The sequence below is a fragment of the Anguilla rostrata genome, chromosome 14, assembly GCF_018555375.3.
Source record: "Anguilla rostrata isolate EN2019 chromosome 14, ASM1855537v3, whole genome shotgun sequence".
In the NCBI taxonomy this organism is placed as follows: domain Eukaryota; kingdom Metazoa; phylum Chordata; class Actinopteri; order Anguilliformes; family Anguillidae; genus Anguilla; species Anguilla rostrata.
Window position 1 is genome coordinate 13,006,173 of NC_057946.1, and position 20,711 is coordinate 13,026,883.

General features: G+C 39.1%; 1 long non-coding RNA gene across 1 annotated transcript; it reads right to left on the minus strand.

The window, feature by feature from the left end:
- Positions 1–10,669: 10,669 nt before the first annotated feature.
- On the minus strand, positions 10,670–20,495 carry LOC135239775 (uncharacterized). The gene is made up of 3 exons (XR_010325482.1): positions 20,197–20,495; positions 12,683–12,805; positions 10,670–12,064 (listed from the first exon to the last, which is right to left on the minus strand). It is a non-coding gene; the product is annotated as an uncharacterized LOC135239775 (long non-coding RNA).
- Positions 20,496–20,711: the final 216 nt, after the last annotated feature.

Below are 20,711 nucleotides of genomic sequence, written 5' to 3' on the forward strand. Positions count from 1 at the left end.
TGGGAAATCATTTGTGATTTTTGATAATGTATCACTTTCAACTATTTGCAGTTTCAAACAAAGAACACCATAATGTCTCCTGACATTTTGAACCCCTCAAAAAAAAAAAATGCTAGCTCTCCCTCAAGAGAGAAAGAAATTCTATTTTTAAAAACATAATGGCAAATGACCGACTTCAGTGTTAGTAGAAATCTGTATTTTGGATCAGCATTAAGTGAATTATGTTTACAACACGGTTTTTTAAAAATGTGTCCAACCACTTTTTATTTTGCTTTCCTTGCCCTGAAAGTTTTGCTTGTCTTGCCAGGTCTGCACTTTGAGCACTCATGCACTTTGCACTTAATCAAAACATACAATGTGAAGAAAATGTCTATCTCTAGTATACTCAGGAGTTTTCTTTGTTTGAAACGACTGAAAAGAGATCAAACAATCTGGACCATTCGCTACACTGCAGGACTTATCTGCTGACGCTGAGAAAGCCTTCTCTGTTTGCGGCTGATTTTCCACGCATCCTTTCATTTGTGAAGGTTGTCAAGCTAAGTGACGACTCAGTACACTGTGTCTACTAAACCGTTTTCCTGAAGACACATTTTAAGAAACAGTATAAATATACAAATAACAGGAAAGAGCGGTGAGTGCAACGATAGGCAATGAAGCTTATTTTGGGTCCCCTATTATTCACTTTTCTCAGATTCCAGGAAACATCTAAAAGCATGGCAAATGAACCACAATTTGCTCTGAAGGAGAATGAAAGTAATACAACTATGAAATGTCTATTTATATATATATATATATATATATATATATATATGGCTATGTTAAGCTACAGTATTAGCCACATCTGCACGTGTGAACACTCTACAGTATTATTTTGTGCCGATGAAAAGTTTAAAAAGCCAGATTAATCTAAGCATGTTTCAGCCGTATGTAGCTTGGCAATCTTTATTTGAAAATATATATTTTTTTAAATAAATTAAAAAAAAAGATAATACTGAAGCATCTGTAAACAATGTTACCTGGTCGTGTACAGCAGCTTCTCATGTTTTTTAAATGTAAATTTTGATTTCTTCAGCACACTCAGGATTTCTCTGTCAAGCTTATCTGAATTTCTGGGTTTGTAAAATAGCACATTTTGGGAAAAATGTTATCCTTGGTGCCATCATAGAGGCAGCAGCACATACATGTTAATAGAGTGAATTAGTGGCATGAGTCAATATTGTTATATTTTTGTACAATATATGTTACATATATATATATATATATATATATATATATATATATATATATATATATATATATGTACAATTTGTACAGTACTTAGTCATACTTTACACAAACTGCCGTTCCTAAAGCTCTAAAAACAAATAAATATAACTTTTTAAGAAAGATGACATGATACAGAACAAATGTCATACTCAAATGCTACAAAATACACAAGGTGTCACTTGACCTGAGGTTAAGCCAAAAACTCCTGGTCATAGTTATGATTTATAAAGATGTTATCCTATGTTTATGAAAATGTAAAATGCTCTTATGAATGATTTATAAAGATGTTATCCCATGTTAATGAAATGTAACATGTACTTATGAATGATTTATAAAGATGTTATCCCATGTTAATGAAAATGTAACGTGCACTTATGAATGATTTATAAAGATGTTATTCCATGTTAATGAAAATGTAACGTGCACTTATGAATGATTTATAAAGATGTTATTCCATGTTAATGATGGTGTAACGTGCACTTATGAATGATTTATAAAGATGTTATTCTGTGGTAATAAAGGTGTAACATGCACTTAAGAATGATTTATAAAGATGTTATTCTGTGGTAATAAAGGTATTACACGTGCTTCACAAAGCCTTTAGGAATACATGCATCTTGGAAAATGTAACAGGACCAGTTCATTTCATCCTTCAAAAAATAATGTATTAAAACACATGAAGTGGCAAATATTCTTCATTGAAACCTATCATTTACTGGTTCCAAGCAAGCAGAAAAGCAGCTCTTTTCAATTCAGCAGAACAGCAGAAGGTGCACAAAGGACACTCCAGTCATGGGGGTTCCGAATGAGCTTCTGTTTGGAGTGTTCCCGCCATTCTTACCTCACACACTGAGGACAAGCCAGGCACTTGGGCTTATTAACATCATGTTCTTATCATGTGTGTGTGTGTGTTTTACTGTGGGCACAGGAAATGGGCTGGTTAGGAAGTGCAAGTATCAGTATGCAGTTATTCATTCATTCATTCATTCATTAATGGATTCTTCTACCCTTTAAATTCCACTTTTTTCCTGTTCTCCCTCCTCTTAGACTTGCTTTGATTAATTAGCTGTCAGAGGCAGTAATGAGGCTTTCATGCACGGGCACCCTCAAAAAGACAGACAGACAGGAAAGGGGCACCCGCAAAAAGATTCCAGGGCACCCCTCAGAGAATTAGACACATAGCCTCCTTTTATGTTGCGGATTTGTTTGTCCAATCACTCCCGTGCTGCACCCATTCTATTAGATGACGGCACAATGGTGATTGTAATGCCATCATAAGCTGATGACCTCAACACTGCGTGTCACGCAAGACCACGCCCTCAGGGTCTGATTAAAGATTGTGTCCTCAACACACCTCTCCTCACCTGCAAGCCGCCCACAATCTGCCCACCCTCCCCAAACGTTCCTGTGATGAGACAGGCAGGTTGCCCGGTCGCTGTGGCTACGTGCAGGCCTTGCCTGTTCATTCATCTCTCCCCCTGCAGATAACATCTGCGCTTTACATGTGCGGTCTTGAGAAACAAGCTACTAGTATTTCACATCCTATTTCTGTGAAGGGTGAAACGGGGAGAAAAAAAGGCACACACACTGTAAAAACAGTGACACACGCCCCGCCGGAATCACATTTGGTGCCAGTCATCTTTCATTGCTGTGTATCATTTTTAACCACTTGCCCCCCTTTCCATCACACTCCCATACACCACTGTAAAAACCAAAGACTTCTGTGAGCAGCATAACCTCAGTAGGGAACAACTCGGATCAAAACAATCTGCGAGATTTAAAAGCGAAATGTGTACATATCGTGGCTACCCACTTTTCACTCTAGAACAAAGGGGATCTGTCATTTTGAATAAAGACTGTCCTCAAAAACTGTCCTCAAAAAGGAAAATCTCTCGAAGGACATGTAAACCAGAGAGCACAACTCAAACATTCACCAAAAAATTTTCTGTTCTTTGTACCACACATCTTACACACAATGCTATGCCGTCCAGCTTGAAAATGTCTTGTAGGCAAGCTTAGATGTGTGCTGAAACCAGTGTATCAGAGGGAGGGCAGGAGAGAAAGAGTTGTGTGTCATCAGCATAGACAGGAGGCGATGACAGAATCAAGACATTTGGTTTAGAGAGAGAGAAGAGGAGGGGGCTAAGGACAGAACCCTGGGGGACACCTATCGAGAGGTCTCAAAATTGCCCCACCCCCGCATCCAACCCAGGTCAACCTTCTAGCCAGGAAGCAAACCAATAAAAATCTATAACACAAAAAACCCAGGGTTCTCAACGGTGACAGTGGGAGGTGTTGGTCAACAGAGACATATGTGGCAGGGAGGACAAGGAGGATCAGAATGGAGCAGAGAGAAGTTACCTTCTGAGAGTGCAGCTCCTCACTGACTGCACTGGAGATAAACTACAGACCTTTATTATTTAACAGACCTCATAAAATTTGACCAGGATGGACAAATATTTATAAAGAAATCTAACTGTATGATATCCAGAAAAAATTACATTAAAACATAATGTCGTTCAAGCTCTTTACCAGTAAACCAGTAAATCATGCTTTCCAAGAAATGCATTTTTGTATTTTCTAAATAAAAAAATACTACATTTTATTCTGATCATTTTTTGGAAGAAGTATTTTATAGTTTATCTTAATACACTTACTTTAGGGGTATTTTGTATCAAAATACATTTTTATGTATGTGTTCCCTGCTTTGTCAAAAGAAAATAAGTGTATCCAAATGTACGAGGTGGAGGCAGATCACAACTTACTCTTCAAAGACTTTGAACTGTAGCTGTACTGCAGCAGACAATCGAGCTCCCGCATGCTGAAGTCTCTAAGGAGTCTTGGTGCCGAACGGGTTAAATATGTAATTTGAGCAAACGTGTATCCTGCCTCCGCGAGGGAAGCAGAAACAGCAACAAAAAAAGAGTTTTACATCTGGCCCCTCGGCCTGTACTCATACATCACTGACCTCGCCACCCCTCCCCCTCAGAACGAATTACCTGCCTGCACGCTGAAGCAATTAACCCCCAGATACCGCCCATCTCGACGCTCGAGAACACGGGAACCCCAGAGACGGGTGGGTGGCATTGCGCAAGTCAACTTTCGGCACCGAACAAAGGTGCTCTGTGTGAGACCAAAGGGGTATGAGAAGCCTAGCAAGATGTCTGGGTGCTCTTGGGCCCTGCAATGTGAAGCTTTGCGTCTTACAAGGATCTTTTTCTTTTTTTTTTATGAAGTTCAAACAGAAGTCAAAATAGAAGCCCTAGTAGTTTTACAGTACAGAACACTTCACCTAAAAAATATAAACAAATGTAATTTTAAGAGCTATGATTTGTCCCTCACATTTGATTTGAAATAAAAAACACAGTACTTTAATACTAAAATATGCATTCAAATGTTAATGGTATGCACAGCACAAATGATTTTAAGCCTCGAATCTCATACTTTGTCTTCTAGGTTTCACTGTAAGCTGAGAGAGAATCTTTATATTCCTGTAGGTCTAGGATCAACAAGCCCAGGTCAAAGCAGGTTGATCAACTGCACTTTGGTGGGAGATTGGAGAAAGAAGAGTGCACTATAACGTCCCCCTCAGGAAAGGAGCCATTAACTGACCTGATTTTAGTGTTATTTTAGGACATTAACCTGGTTCTCAAGAGGCAAATCAATTGAGACTAGTGTATGCAGTCTATACTTGCATACACACATCCTCTCACACACCCTTGCATATTTATGCAAACACACACGCACACAGCCTGTATGCTAGTTTTTTTTGCACCCTTATAGTTCTCTGGAAAGTTCCCTATGTGCAGAAGCCAGTCTAGGCATCATAAATGATGCATCATGTGGGACTTCATGCATTCCTTCTCTGTTGTCATTTATCAGTGGTACACCAGGGCAACCCTCTAGTCTCTTTCCACCTGGAACTTGCCTTATCCCCCAGGGCCAGAGCCCATTTCTCTGTATGTATGACTATTTCTGTAAGTGCATGTGTGTGTGTGTGTGTGTGTGTGTGCGTTTGTGTTTGCATGAGAGAGAGGGAGAGGGAGAGAGAGAGAGAGAGATTAACTGTCCCTACAACATTGTGGGTACATGGTCATCTTCATCTGTGGCCCCCTCCTCAGGGACGGCTTCTCTCATTTCCTGTACCTACACCCTGGGGTAACAAACCATAACCATCTCCTCAAACCATAACCTTATTTACCAAAAGTCCATCACCCCCACCAATGAACTGGAAATTTAAGTTCATATGTGCCATTTTACTTGGCAGGGAAGTGTGTGTTGGGGGGGGGCGGGTGATGGTAGGACTCCTTGCCAACTAAAAATGACCTGTTTTGGAAGATTGTCCCAGATCAAGATGCCCGTTCAAAGGTTTCTTTTTTATGTTGTAGTTGTCCTTTGGCTTCAGATGCTCATTCTCAGAGGCAAACAAATAGGTTACACAATTACATTAAATTGCATGAAATGAAAAAAAAAACATTTGCCACAATAACATAAATGAAAAGAGCATTTATATGGAGCAGGTCAGTACAAATATGGCTGTACAATGTGTGTGCCTGTGGCGGGGGAGGTTGTAATTACATAAGGAGTTACCTAAACATGAACCCCATTTTCTACAGGAAGTCCAAAAAAAAAAAAAAGAGAAAATGCATTCTGTCCAACTGAAGAAACTGCTTTTCACAAACCCGTGGAATAACACATGCTGACGTTGAAGGGTACTTGCAGGGAAGAATTAGCAATTCAAATGGAGGGGGGAAAAAACCTCTGATAACCGTTTTCTTTGCTCTGCCTGCACGATCCACAGCTTCCCCTGACTGACTGTGAGCCTCCAGAGACCCCGGCCAGGAGTGTGGGGCAGGGGCCCTCCCTGTGGGGTCAGCTTACCTTCCAAAGGGCCACATCAGGCCAGACATTTACAGCTACTTTATTATTATTATTATTATTATTATTATTATTATTATTATTAAGCAGAAGATCACATTGATGATAAATATGACAATGTTTATGATTCCTCTTTTTCTTCTTTTTATCATTCTCCAGGTGAAACCCATGTGGCATACATTTCAAACTATTATCCATTTATATTGACGTTTAACAAGACAGTTCATGCTACTGTTAGGTATGTTACTCAAGAAAACAATGGCAGTGACCCAGATTGGAGCCAAGCCCAGCTCATCTTCAGATATAATATGCTACCAGGTTTTATTAATGTCACACGCCTTGCAGCACTTGGGCAACCAACAAACTTACAACATTCATCTTAAAGTCAATTAAATTTAAAATAAAATATTTTTATTTTCTCAGTTGATTATCTAACCTGCTAAGAAAACAAGCCAGTACAGTAAAATTCCTGGTTTGTAATTGGTTGTTAAGCCTGCCATTCTCTTTGCTTTTGATTCCACAGCATTGACAAGACCAATGGTTCCATGTCTCACAAGCCCACATGATGCTTAGATGCCACACTAAAAAACACACTGCTATGGCTTAAAACATCTGCACAATGAACGAGTGAAGGGTGTAAATCAATTTTTCACCGCCATGTACAACATCACACAAATGGAACTGTGGAAGGGAATTCGCAGTCCGACTGATTTGCCACAACACAAACTGACATTGAAATAAACAAGATTATACTGCCATACCGACACAGGCCTTTCCAGTTTCACAATGGGCTGGATTAGGGAACACAGCTTTCTTTCCTTTCAAAAGAAAAAAAAGAATCTGTCATAATCCTCAGTGCATCTAAACCAGAATTGTATGTGCATCTTTAATACTAATTAGTACACTTAAAAGTTTAAATTATGTTAAGTTTTTTTTTTTTACATTACGTCATTTCACGTTAATTGGGAAAAAGAAAATGGTAAGGTCTGAACCATGCATAAAACATATACAGCTCAATGAGTTATCAACAGATTGATACTATGATTATAGAAATATGTATTTTTATGCACTATTGTGTACAGATCAATGCTACTTTAATGAGCAGGACTTTGTCAATGATGTCATTCAGGAAATCATAGCTGGATGCAATTATGGAAGGGGAAAAACGCACAACCCAACACTTCCTGTGCTGGCTGCCGTTCCACAGGTAATGATTCAGTGACTCTCGGGCGACCACACACACAGACCAAAAGGCAACCCGAGCAGTCGAGCCACAGAAGGGGTTAACCCAGACGGATTTTTGGAGAGTGAGATACTCCGTGCTCCCTAAAAGAATTCCCTTTCCAAAAACAGGAAGCCGCATAAAGGACAGTTGGTTGCCCTAATCTTCCGCAGATCTTTTGGAACATTTTCCCCACTGAACAATGGTTGAAAGGGCTTTCTTGCAGCCTGCATGCTGCTGCTTGCAGCTGACAGTCATCGCTCGAGCCCGTGCGCACGCCCGTCATCCGATCGAGCTCGACGCCGAAGTCCGCTCTGTCTCCCTTTCTCTCTCTGCCTCCCCCGTCAACTCACTTCAGTTCAATAATGTTTCATTGGCATGGCTGCATACAACACTTACTGAAGCAATTCACAATGAAAGAAGACATGACAAACATACTTAGAAACAGCTGCAATAAAACACTACAGGTACTTCTACTTCCTGTTACTAGAGTAAGTAGTCCTATTTCATATGTATCTCTTTCGTCATTAATGCAGTAACAAAATTAAATTTAAACAGGACAATAAATAGTGTATTAAGACATTCTGACATACTGCATATCAAGTAAACTTCGTCATCATATTCTCCCAAAATATATTTTTAAAATGAGTTTATAATCTAAATCATAACTATAATTTATATAGTTCTCGTTGAAATTGTGATTTTCACAGTAAATATACTATATTTTTTTTAATATAAAAAACAGTAGATTTTAAAAAATGTAATGATCTTTTTTACAATGCAGTCATCTTAACTCCTTGACTTTATGTGATTCTCTATAAAATACTATGTCCTGCAAAGCATAATTCATTCAATCTTAATTGATTATTTTTTTTAAAAGCCCTTAGATTTAAATAGAAATGTCAACAAATACCCACAAACCCACAACAGCATTTGGATTACATTCAAATGAAATTATATTATACTGTATGTATGATTGATTTTTGGTGTTTAGTGGCTATATATGTAACAGATATAAGCCACGACATGCCAGTGCATATATGAGAATACATGGCACGGCAGGGTGGTCACCCCGAAGTGGCAAATATTCTTGTATATGCACTGGCATAGAGTAGTTTATATCTCCTATACACAATGTCCCACAATGGAAACAGTCAGTTCCATTTCCACCAGTACCACCATTTTGAGAACACCAGGCCAACACAGTAAAATTTGTGAATTCAGTCCAATAGTGGCCATTTGTGCTCTGTAAAAATTAAAGGTTTTCTATGTTATACTGTTTTATTTCACAAATTTGCTGTGTAGTTAACTCATGGCTATTGCCACTGAACATCATATTCATTGTGTGATTATCACAGTCTGAGCACACTGGTCCACCCTTCTGTGAGCCAAGCAGGGCTTCACCTGATGCCAGAGCTTTCCAAGGAAAGTACATTCTTCCCTCAAGTGAAGTAACTTAAAACTCCATTTTGCCATTCAGTCCCATAATTTCCCACTGGTTGCTGTAAACATCATGCTCACAGACAACAGAACATCATCCAATACATACAAGTAACTGTGTTAATCCTGGAGAAAACATGTTTGCTCTTGTGTGATATGAAGTGACCTCCATTATGGCCAAATGGGGTTATCCTAAGAAATAATATTTTTTTTAAAAGAAAAACGTGATACCTCACCTCTTAACCTCACAAGTATTTTTTAAGTTTAACTCGACGTTAAAATGTGTCTCTATAATTAAGAAGCACTGCAAGTGAGACTGCAAAAAAGTTTTTCCCAAACTCTCTCATGTAACATGGGAAAACATTGTGTAGAGGGAATCCTGTTAACAGCTGTGTTTGAATACAGAGTGAAAGGAGTCTACTATGCAGTTGCATAAGCATTGTTAATGTGTAATTGTTCGAGTCACTCTGCAGTTTCCAACAGGATGAATTAGGAGGATGTTCCTAGGTCCCCTGGGAGTTTCATGTCATGACTGCTGTCTCCTGGAGCAGTTCCTTAGACCGAATAAAGGACTCACTCACATGGTTCAAATTCCCTCTTTCAGGGTAAATGCCATTTTGATTTATACATGGCCACAAGGTCTGTTATTGTATTTCTTTACCCTTGAACCACCAGCTCTCTTTAATAGCACCTTAATGTTGACTTTGAAGTAACAGACTGACTAAAACACACCACTTTAAAATGGAGTTTGTATGCCGCCTAAAATCTGAAGCCACCGAGATCTGGATAGTCATTCCCAGGCTCACCTGTGCATTTGCATACTGTTGAAACACTGAAACAGAAAGGAGCCCATTATGAGGGACAGAACAGTTTGCATTTACCTAACACCTGCAGCCTGGTGACTGAAAGCATGTTAGACTTCTCTAATGGAGGGAAATAACTCAAGTTAAACACTGTCACTTAAGCTTGGCAGTAGTTCACATTTTAAAACGGAACACACAGGCTCTCCTGTTCAGGTTGAAATCCAAAATCCATTAGAGTATGTGTGTGTGTGTGTGTACATGCGGCTGTGTGGTATAATGAGTAGGGAAGTGGGTTTGTAACCTTAAGTTTGCAGGTTTGATTCTCAGGTAAGACACGGCTGTTGTGCCCTTGAGCAAGGTACTGTACTTAACCTGAATTGCTTCAGCATGTGCATCCAGCTGTAAAAATTGATGCTATGTAAAAAAAAAAAGCCAACTGCTGTATAAGTCGCTCTGAATAAGAGTGTCTGCTAAATGTTTATTTATGCGCATTTGTGTCTAAATAGTTGAGTTGTTCGTATTCTAAATGTATAAAATAACCTCACCTGGTGGAAGTGCGGCTGATCTGGTCTGTTCCAGGGGTGGGTACCCACAATCCTGGTCCTGGAGGGCCGGTGTGTATGCAGGTTTTCGTTTCCACCAATTACCCAGGCTGAATAAGATAATTGTACTACCAAAAGTGGTTCACTTGTAGATTAAATCACAATAAAACGTTTCATATAGGGACACAAAGACACTCTCCGGCTGTCATTCATGCACTTACGTATCAAAAAATGTAGCTAAGATGTCGGATGGCATAAATGTTACCAGTAGGGCTAATAAAGTAATTAAAGCCTGTGTTTTTTGGGTTTTCATGGCCATAGAGAATGTAAAATACTGTACATGCATACAGGCTGCTGTTGTGATATATCTATAAACATAACTATTAAACCATTTCAAATGTACAACCAGGTCAAATACACTAACACTGGGTTCTTCAAACAGGATATGAAATTTAACATCCCACGTTATATTGGATACATTAAATGTGCATCAACATTTGTGTTAAATTTGAGTCGACACAACAGAAAATAGTAAAGAGCTCAATATTGTTCCATCAAATAGAAATTTTTCTTCACAGATTTATTAAACATAGGAGTACCATATAGTTTTACAACTGCCCATAATATTTAGCATACATTAGTTTTGAACCTAAATTGGTACACTGTTAATTTTTAGAATGTGTCAGATGGAAGTGTAATTCATGAAAGTGTGAGGATTATGGGTCATGTATAGTGCTTCATTGAGAGTTTAGCTCTGCATATTTCTTTAGCAAACTGTCAAAACTTCAGAACACGATTTTGATTTGTACACCACCAGGAGGAATAAAAATCAAAACCTCACACTTGCTTTCCACCCAACAGCTGCTGTGCTTAGTTGTTTGTGCTAGATTGCATTGAAAGAGAAATATTCACTATGGCTGAACATATCATTGAAAAGATACATGATGGTGTATCTTATGATCTTCCTGCACATAGCAATGTTACAAAAAAATAAAGAAAAAACTACCTAACCATTATGCTACACTGTCACCAGAGGTTGGTGCCACGTCATTTAGGACAAAGGCAAACAATGCAAATGTACATACGTTAATGTGTCAACCAATTGTGACCCAAGGAATTCCTGCACAAATTCTCTTGTAATTCCGATATACTGGAGGGAGTGGTTTACACAGCTGTTCCTCTCAGAAAATATATTTTACCCCTGCATTTAAGGTTTCCATGGAAACGGATTGTCCAGCCCTGGGATATGCATGTCCTACTTTTTTGGTGGTTACTTTGTTGGGTTACTTTTATAAAGGCTTAAACGACTTTCAGTTTCAGAAATTCACATTCAGAATGCTTTGTCATTCATATGCATGAAAATCATCATCATCACCATTATTGAACTTTTTTCGTTTTTTGAAACTTAATTTAGCAAACCTCCCTTTGTGGCATATTTCTATTCTGACGTAGTTCAAGCTCCTGTTTGAGCTATGTGCGATGATTGTAGAGTATTCTCCATTTTAGATGGTGAATGCCATTTTTTATTTTTTTGCAATTCCACACAAAGGAAGAGGGCTTATCCTACCTTGAAGAAGGAGCCCAATTTTCCACAGGCATTGACACTACATCAAAAAAGACTGTTCAGACAGGTCTCTGTTTGCAGGGGGCCATGGTGTTTTCTAGGCTTTTAGCAGCCAGATATCAGAGGTGAAATACACGGCAAACATTTACTCATTAACACATATGGATTGTTTAATTCAGCAGTTGTTGATATCATCTAACAAGCAGTCTATTTCAAGAGATGCAGGAGAGGGTGCCTTCGCTCTCGCTCGCTCTCTCCCTCCCTCTTCCTGTCTTTCCCTCTTTCACGTGTGAGTGGAATGTCAATCCGAGAGGGAGACGTGTCATTTGCAATCAGCCGCAAGGGCTCGCTAATGAAACGAGGGAGAAAAAAAACGGAAAAAACGGGTATGGACACGGCACAGGCACAATGCTGCGGACTGTTTCATTCATTTCTTAAGACCAGACACATTTGTTAATATTCAGATTTGTGGAGAAAGTGGTAAGAGCAAAAATAAAAACAGTTGAGGATGAAAAAATGCAATCACAGCGACACACATTTGTGGATGGATGTGTTACAGACGAACACATATTGAGATTGGTTCACAGATGGTGAAATACTACACTGCGTCTGGGTTAGAGAATGTGGACAATATGTGCACGAAGAACACAAAAACCACATGTGCAACACACAGGCAAGCAAGCATGCAAAAACAGGCACATAAAAACATATGCCAGCATTAGCAAGATTTTCCAGCATTATACCTAACTCTAATATAAACTGTAAGATTTAGTTGAAGGCTCTTGCAGTGCCTCCTTCGGATAATTGCTCCAATGTGTGGGGGTTTGCCTTGTTTTTTTTTTTTCCTCGCTTTTGTGGCCTGTTGTGTTTTCTACACAGTGAGAGAGATTCGAGATTACATTCTGCAAAATGAATGAATGAATGAATGGATAAATGAATGAATGAAGCCATCAAACCTCAGGCTCACCTGCCTTTCTTCCTCTGTGATGCCCATGTCTTCCTCTGCCCTGCAGTTTCCATCCTGCACCAATGTTTGTTTAGCCCTCCCAGTGGCACGAACAGTCATCTTCATGTACCCCTTCTCAAACCCCTGGAACCAAAGCCAGTCACATCAACCCTCTGTTCTTCTGCCCCTCAAACCCTCAAGCTTACGCATTGCTGCAGGTCACTTTTCAGACACTGGGAGTCTATGCAAGGACCTGTGAGATGATACCTCCTTGCATGGCTTTTTTTGAGTGGCTCCGTTGTTTCTGTGCTGGCAGTAGAGTAAAGGTAAAGGTAAACGAAGGGTGACCGTGAAGGTCAACGACTCCTCAGAAAGAGAGCTTTATCCTGCTGCTGGGCAGAAGGATCGAGAAAAGCTCTCAGAAATGGACCTGCCAAAATAAGACCTTGGCATCAACTGCACACACTCACCATGTTTCCTGTTCAATACTACAGAGAGAATTTTGAGAGACTTAGTGCAGCACATTCTAAGTCATATCTCCGGAAACAGTTATAGGTTGACTGGTCATTACTGCAGTACATGATGGATGTAGGCCAGCATTCTGATTATACCTAAAGCCAAACACTCATGGGTACAGCAACTAAGAAAAAAAAATACAGAATGCAGTCCATACTGTTTTTTCACAGCAATTGGGAATGCTGTCAGTTCCACATTAATGACTTGATTTACAAAATAATGTATGCAAATGAAGTAAGAGAGAAATCATAGCAAAATCTCAGAAAATCATCAATCAAAATCATAGAAAAAACATGAAGTTTCACATTGGACATTGGGGTTATCTAAATCTTTGTCTCCATACAATGAAATAGATTATGTAAATAATAGGAGAAAAAAATTACAGGGTGCATGTTCAATGTCATCTTTGTCATAAACCAATTCTAGTATTACATTACATTACATTTGTTTGGAAGACGCTTTTATCCAAAGCGACGTACAATTAGTATTGCATGTCATGATGAATAATTTCAGTCTCTGTTAATCCAAAGGGGGATACCTTTGTATGGAAGATCCACTCTTGCATGCCTAACATGTTAGTTGTATTGTCATCTTGCAAGGATGACAACTACCATGGACACTGACCAATTTATTATGATAAGGCTTTTTAATTGACTGCGGTGCATCACCACTGCGGTGGTCTTAAGAAACCCACACTTATTATTTATCGGCAATATGTGATCATCTTTGTGAATAAGACATGCCCTGTATAGCTCCATCTGCATAAAAATTAGTCATTTGGCACTGAAATGCGAGAAGATAAATGTAAAATATATCATTTAAATATGCATGACCCATAAGGTGCACAGTATCGCTATTTCCCCAGCTGAATGCCTGTTCACTGTGGGTGCTCTGTGAATCATGCTTTTTTTTCTGGTATTTGCGATGGTTTAACAAGCAAGAAAGCAACCAAATCCTTAGTGGATTTCCCAGTGTTACACAATATACTCTCCCTGGGTGTAAAAACTGCCCAGCTGACTTTCACAGAAAATTATTTTGACAGACAGATTTTAATTTATGCTTTATTTAATACATTTATATGTACAGTGTTTCCTAATTAATCATATTCATTATTTTTTTATGCATTCTGGTATCAGAATATTACACAGTGTTAAAAACATATTCTACAGTATTTGCTAATAAATATATATCATTTTGATAAGAGCTGAAATTTAACAAGAGCACACAGTGCAGTTCCACATCTAACATATACCTTAATTTCCTCTCAGCTCTATCCATCGTTAAGCAAGTTAAATTCATGCAAATGCAAAAAAAAAAGCAGACTTATTTCCAGTAGCCATAGCCATACCCACAGCCATCGATGCTTAAAGTCCCTACTATCGTGAAGGAGGAGTCGGCGACTGCACAGTTAAGTTAAAAATGACATAGGGAAAGACGTCTGTAAGCAAGCAGTCAGGTTAGTGTGTTAATTTACCCCACGGAGAAATTCTCCACATCCAGGTTTTCTTAAAAAAAGAAATAAATAAATTCAAAAAAACTTTACATTAACACATACATTTGTGATTGATTGATTGACTAACTGAAAGGTGGTAGGAAAATGTTAGTGAACATGTGGCCTGCTGTTTCCAGGGCGATGACCCTGCGGATCCGCCTAACCAGAGTGTCTGCTCACCTGGGCTCACCTCGCATCGAGAGCCAGCTCCACCTTAATGTTACGTTACGTTACTTCTCAGGCACCCCGGCAAGGCTGGGCAAGGTGAGCTGTCGCTTTGACAAGCTCTCTGGAACAACCGGCTCTGGCTTCTGAAGCTAATTAAATGCGATCTGCCATTAAAGCCCTTCCTCACCACAGAATTTCCCATTTTCGGCAGACATTCGAGAACAGCCAAAATCTACACTGCGTCAAAGTGTGGCGGTCACCTCCAAATCATACACATAGTAGAGATCTAAACACAGAAATAATGCTGGTACTTTACATGCGATCGACTGACACATGACAGCGGGAATCGAGAGAAATGAGTAACGGAAGCACATCTCATCTATACAGTCCAGTGCAGTGCTTCATCTGTTCATGCCGTATCCAGGGGAGACGGATGCAAGCCCAGGAGTGGTATATCTCCCATGACCCCGTGCTTCACCGATATCTCTGCAAACAAAACCTGTTCCTGGGCAGATCTGTTTTTCTTTTGTTCGCTTTTATATAATATATGCGCCACATCTGAAATGAGCAGGACCCCGGTACTGAAGCGAGGTCACCTCAATACCCTCTCTCTCTCACGGGGCGGTGGACGAGGCGGCCATCGGCCCCTCCCCTTCCTGCCGGCAGCCCGTGCCAGGGCCTCCGGCGAGCGGCTCTCTCCCGCGCCTGCGTCCGCGGGCAGCTGCCCAGCATTCCAGCCACGCGCCGCGCATCGGCATTCCCCCCCACGCTCGCCGCCGCTCCCATCATTAGAAATTTCACTGGCTCAAAACCTGGACGGAATTCTGAGGACTTTCACACGTGCAACTATAGGACCACTGCGCTCCCCTTTCTCTCAGCCGTACCAAGACATTGCTGCTTTCAAAACAATAGGGCAATGTGGTTAGAGAGAAGGGGTCTTTTCTTAAAAAATTCTTTCCTATTATTAATAGGAGAAGAACCGCATTTGTGTCAAATTTATTGTGATACCATATTCTGTTGTTTTAAATTTTGTTTTTAATAGAGCTATTTTAAGTGCTATTTTTGTTTTGCCTATTAAGACTGTGTCCACAATTGTAAATATATTTTTAAATGAACTTAAATATTTTTTTACTTCAGTAGCTAGAACTTATTATTATTATAACTTATAATTATTATAGTCCAAGAATAAAACAAATGCTTTACAAATTTATTCTTTATGGATACCAGCCCGTTGTAATCTCATAATAAAAAAAAATAAAATACAAAAAGCCTTTGTTTTATTCAAAATCTAGTGTTTTAGTTAAATAGTTAGGGTATATAAAATTATCTCACGCACAAGCACTTCTGAAGCATTAACACTTGAGAGTCTTAATTAAGCATAAACGATCCAGGTGGATGCTTCATCACCATCTGTGCCAACACAGTAAAGGCACTATAAAGGGACTCACACTTCCCATATTTCCTGGCATTCAGTACTTAACATTTGATGTACAGTTTGCCCCACTCCTGTTGAATTGTGATTATAGCAGGGTAGAAAGTAAAGCACTGTGTATTAAATAGCCTATTAAACCTTAGTTTGATCGTACAATTACCAGGATCTTATACAGTCGGTTAATTGCTTTTAAATCTTTAAACTTAAAAGGACGACAGCTTGCTCATAGATGTTAATTGTGCCTACTGAAAAACATAATCATTGCTCAGACTTTAATGAGACAAAGCACTAGAAATGCAGACACAATGTTTATGAAGCATTTTGCATGGATGCTGCTATGCATCTTAAATATAAATCTCCTAAACATGCTGTCTGACATAGTGCAAACCCAAACACGGCACAAACCCAGTCACTTAATCTGTTGGTGGGGGCGGGTGCACTGGCATCCAAGGTTTCTTTGGGGAAGGAGGCGGGGATGGTGGTGCAATTTTATTTTTTATTTTTTTGCAAACTATGCTTCCACTAAATTTGATTAAGAGAAATGGCTTGCCTTCCTTGAAAAGCATTAGACTGCATGACCAAAAGCTAAACGAGAAGAATTACCCTGAACGTGTTGGCTTCACTGTGAAGACACAGACACGGCCAAAGGGTTAAAGAAAGCACTTTCGTCCTGTTTCCTTTCGGACCAAAGGGAGGAGTGCTGCATATGGAACGTGTTACCAGCTTCGTCTGCCTCTGTTAAATGACAGGGATCTTTCAAGGTCTCCCTCGGCTAAAAGTGCAATAAATGGGCCCTGAAACAGCATTTCCCGGCTTATAGCACCCCTCATTCTGCATGACAAAAAAATAGTTCAAAAGAACAGGCTGGGTCGCAGGGATATGTTTAGCCTAAATGTTTTTCAATAAAATACGGGAAAGATCCGAGTCAATTTGTTGGGAACAACACAACATATTTATGACAGGCCCGGGAGCAAAAGCCCATCATCAGTTTTTTTTAAAAAAGGCCTTCAATACAATACACTGTACATTACTCAGTGCCACCCTATCCAAATTAGTTTTTTTTTTAAATGAGAATACAGATTTTTTATTTTTTATTTAAATATGAATCATAAGCACTGACAAAACCATTACCCACTAGCTAAAGCTGCCTTCTTTAGCATATAGCATAGTACACATTCATACGTCATTGGCACAGCTCAAATTAGGAGTAGCCTATGTTAAATTGGATTCACCTAGAAGCTACCCTTTGCAAATAGCTACAGGGAAGGTAAACTGTTAAAAAGATAATCTCAGGGGATTTCAACCTCTACAGCTTTCCAGTGTCCAACTTACTATTCAAGCAAAGTTGTGTTCATTGCCTGTTCACATTATGACTGTAACATACGCATATTCTTATGCAACTCAAGGGGAAACCACAGCAAACACTCAAAGCTTTCAAATGTGAATTCTTCAGATATGCTCTTCCGTATGCTCTACCATACATCATGCAAGCCAAAAAAACCACCTAAGACCAAAAAACCACCTGAGATTAGAGGTCACTTCCTGCTTTTGGTGTATTTCCTTTTAGTTTATTTCATTTTTTAAAAAGTCATATGTAATTATCATTGGGTAATACCATCATTTATAGATATAAAATGCAGATGTTGGGCTGAATATATCAGATTACAAATGACATTTCTTGAGGCTGCATCCACTAAGCCACGGGCTAACACTTTATTTTCCATTACAGGCAGAAAAAGCAAAGATTCCCAATCAAACTAGTTCAGTGTTTCTTCCTAAGCTGAGAGATGAGGTGCTTTAAGACAAATGACATATAAAATATATCAAAGTAAACATCTGTGTTGCCCAGCAACTTTGTTTCTTTAATTTGAAACACGTATAAAGAATCACCTGTCTACTTTGTGGGGGTCACACACAAGTACTAAATATTTAGCCTGCTCATGGATTGGATTTTAAATGGTTCCTTGTGCTTATAAACTGACACAGGTCTTGTAAGTGCTGATATCTCAGAGGGATATGTGCTACTCACTGGAAATAAGGTGTGTCTTTCCCTCTGGGTTAAATGAATGACCTTACATGCCAGTTGGCAGTCCTAATTCTTAAGCAATACAGCTTGTTTTTCTGAGTGATGATTCTGAATCAGTCAAGTGGTGGTTATGACAATGAAGAAAAAAATTCAGGGAACATCGCTATGAGATTTGGTATCTCCAGGGATTTGCAACTTTTATTCGGTAATTCAGGGTGCATGGCACAAACTTCATTAGAGAGTATACATTTCCAAAGATTATAGCCATACAATGCACATCATGAAGACCTTTGCAATGCAAAAGTAAATAAATCATATCATCAAATTAGGCTACTGCACATGAGTGCAGTTTGCAGATAAATTAATAATCTCTTTCTCAGTTAATTCCTTCAAATGCCAGTGTAAAGGTTCTGACCCTACGGTTTCAAATATGTCACATGGAAAATATGCAGCCTTTGATTAAAAAAGTACCATACGGAACCATGATACTGAATAAATCACAATCAAGGGAAGTGAGAAAGATAATTGCTTCCATCCATGCAAGCTCAGAATTTAGCCTCTTTAGGCTATGTTGTATGCTTGCAAAAAGCAGAGCTCTACAAGCAAATCAGAAAAAGTTACCAAGTAAGAATCATCAACATCGTTTCCCTCTTCATACAGGAAATAACTGTCATTTTGCCAATCTTAACCTTGCTGGTTTGCCCATGTCGGATGCAACCCTATCTGAAAGATGATGAGAGTGGAGTAAAAATATAGCCCCATGAGCTGAGACAGCTTTACTCAATGAAAGCATTTAGCATGCCAAAGTTTGGCTTGCTACTTAGGCTATATTCAGATGTGAAGGCAATATGTTTTCCTGTCTTCTCAAATAAATAAATAAATAAATAAATAAAGTAAAATCACATTTGCAGTCAAAATACACAATGTTTCAATGACAAGTTACCTGTTTTAAAGAATGAATGGCCATCAAGTAATAATGTCAAGATAAATCTTTGAAACTACTGACAAGTAGAGCACCACCACACAGTAGGCTATAACTGGAAATGAAATTTCCTGTTGCCTTTTAACTACAGCCAATTGGAATAGTCTGCATTCAATACCCTCTCTAAAATACTTTTTGGTACATACAGCTATAATCGTTGCAATAGCCGTTTAACAATACTAACATATGTTTGATGTTTACACTGTATAACAGTTCTCTACATCCGAACAAATACCTGCCTGTTACTTCAAGAGTCATCTTTTTTTTTTTTTTTTAATGCACTTGATTCCTTAATTGCATTTCATGACAATTACATAAGGTCTAGGATTTCCTCGAACTAAAGTAAGTAAAATAGACTGCCACTGACCCATTTGTTTACGACTATTAAAAACTTTCAGCTCACTGCAAGAACATACCAAGTTGCTTCCTATTCTCCAACCATGCCCAGGGAGAGCTGATAGTGAACAGCATTGTCAACAGTGGACAGGCAAGGCTTAAACTAAGGACATCCCAACAGTCTGGTATGAAAACCTATAATTAAAAGGAACATTAACTAACCTGTTCGTTATCTGTATAGCAATTGCAGATGAATGGCCAGCGATGCACCAAAGGCACAGTCTGGCATTGCTTTTGCCAATCAACAACTTGTTCAGATATTGCAATGGCAAACCATACCCATGTTCAAATAAGTTAAACGGCGTGTTTTGACTATTTACGTTGCAGCGAAACTGCTCCAATGTTTTGGTTGCCAGCGTGATTACGTTGCTGCAAGTTCGGCACTAAACATTTATTTAATTACAGGGAGCTAACTAGCCTGGAACATAGAGCTACGGACACAGTATGCACGTACAGACAGAGAGACTCGGCCACTATGGCTTTCAAGTTCATACAAAGGCTCAGCAAAACTCTTGTTTCTTACCGGGTAACTTCCGGGATTTTATTTGCGGAGGGGAGGTAACGGAACAGCAAACGCTATTCAGTACAGGCGGTTTCAAGTCGCCCTTAGTAGGGAATTACTGGAGCTAGCGAGGTCTTTCCAAGGCGGCCGAAACTGGTAGGGAAAGAACAGGCTGACTGCAGAGTAGATGAACAACCTTTTAAATTACTCTTAGTCCAGTAGTTTTTTTTCTGCGACTGCAGAGCACAGTGGTTATGAAGCAACCATGTGATGAAGCTGAAGCGTTTCATTCTTTCACCCCGCGTTAAATGTTTTGGATCGCTGCACCCGTCGGAGATTCAGTGGGGCTCTGAAAAATATCGAGAAAAGCATTTTTTTTCTTCCATTTATCAAGAAGCAGTCGTCGAAGTTAACTTTTTCTTCCCACACATATTAAAGTGTCCTGAATTATTATTATTATTATTACATATTGGTCAATTAAATATTTGTATAATGTGTATTGTGCATAGAAATTAGTATTTATATTTAAATGAGAA